Below are 2,042 nucleotides of genomic sequence, written 5' to 3'. Positions count from 1 at the left end.
ACTTCCTACTTTTGCATTCCAGTCCCTATAATGAAAAGGACATCTTTTTTGGGTGTTAGTTCTAGAAGGTCTTGTAGGTCTTCATAGAACCATTCAACTTCAGCTTCTTCAGCATTACTGGTTGGGGCATAGACTTGGATTACTGTGATATTGAATGGTTTGCCTTGGAAACGAACAGAGATCATTCTGTCGTTTTTGAGATTGCATCCAAGTAGTGCATTTTGGACTCTTTTGTTGATCATGATGGCTACTCCATTTCTTCTAAGGGATTCCGGCCTGCAGTAGTAGATATAACAGTCATCTGAGTTAAATTCACCAATTCCAGTCCATTTTAGTTCACTGATTCCTAGAATGTCGACGTTCACTCTTGCCATCTCCTGTTTGACCACTTCCAATTTGCCTTGATTCATGGACCTGACGTTCCAGGTTCCTATGCAATATTGCTCTCTACAGCATCTATCACCAGGCACATCCACAACTGGGTATTGTTTTTGCTTTGGCTCCATCCCTTCATTCTTTCTGGAGTTATTTCTCCACTGATCTCCAGTAGCATATTGGGCACTTACTGACCTGGGGAGTTCCTCTTTCAGTATCCTATCATTTTGCCTTTTCATACTGTTCATGGGGTTCTCAAGGCAAGAATACTGAAGTGGTTTGCCGTTCCCTTCTCCAGTGGACCACATTCTGTCAGACCTCTCCACCATGACCCGCCCGTCTTGGGTGGTCCCAGGGGCATGGCTTAGTTTCATTGAGTTAGACAAGGCTGTGGTCCTAGTGTGATTAGATTGACTAGTTTTCTGTGATTATGGTTTCAGTGTGTGTGCCCTCTGATGCCCTCTTGCAACACCTACCGTCTTACTTAGGTTTCTCTTACCTTGGACATGGGGTATCTCTTCATGGCTGCTTCAGCAAAGCACAGCCAGTGCTCTTTACCTTGGATGAGGGGTATCTCCTCACTGCTGCCCCTTTTGACCTTGAACGTGGAATAACTCCTCTAGGCCCTCCTGCACCCGCGCAGCCACCACTGCTTGGAGAAGGGGTTGCTCCTCCCAGCTGTGGCCTCTGGCCTCAGGCATGGGGTAGGTCCTCTGGACCACTGCCCCTGGCCTAGAGCCAGATATCCTGGAATGTGAAATTAAATGGGCCTTAGAAAGCATCACTATGAACAAAGCTAGTGGAGGTTATGGAATTCCAGTTGAGCTATTTCAAATCCTGAAAGATGATGCTGTGAAAGTGCTGCACACAATATGCCCGCAAATTTGGAAACTCAGCAGTGGCCACAGGACTGGAAAAGGTCAGTTTTCATTCCAATCCCAAAAAAAGGCAATGCCAAAGAATGCTGAAACTACCGCACAATTGCACTCATCTCACACGCTAGTAAAGTAATGCTCAAATTCTCCAAGCCGGGCTTCAGCAGTACATGAACCGTGAGCTTCCAGATGTTCAAGCTGGTTTTAGAAAAGGCAGAGGAACCGGAGACCAAATTGCCAACATCTGCTGGATCATGGAAAAAGCAAGAGAGTTCCAGAAAAACATCTATTTCTGCTTTATTGACTATGCCAAAGCCTTTGACTGTGTGGATCACAATAAACTGGAAAATTCTGAAAGAGATGAGGACACCAGACCACCTGACCTGCCTCTTGAGAAATCTGTATGCAGGTCAGGAAGCAACAGTTAGAACTGGACATGGAACAACAGACTGGTTCCAAATAGGAAAAGGAGTATGTCAAGGCTGTATATTGTCACCCTGTTTATTTAACTTCTATGCAGAGTACATCATGAGAAACGCCGGGCTGGAAGAAGCACAAGCTGGAATCAAGATTGCCAGGAGAAATATCAATAAGCTCAGATATGCAGATGACACCACCCTTATGGCAGAAAGTGCAGAGGAAGTCAAAAGCCTCTTGATGAAAGTGAAAGAGGAGAGTGAAAAAGTTGGCTTAAAGCTCAACATTCAGAAAACGAAGATCATGGCATCCGGTCCCATCACTTCATGGGAAATAGATGGGGAAACAGTGGAAACAGTGGCAGACTGTATTTTT

Source organism: Bison bison, unplaced genomic scaffold, assembly GCF_000754665.1.
Source record: "Bison bison bison isolate TAMUID 2011002044 unplaced genomic scaffold, Bison_UMD1.0 scf7180017864390, whole genome shotgun sequence".
NCBI lineage: Eukaryota > Metazoa > Chordata > Mammalia > Artiodactyla > Bovidae > Bison > Bison bison.
This window is presented reverse-complemented; position numbering follows the sequence as displayed.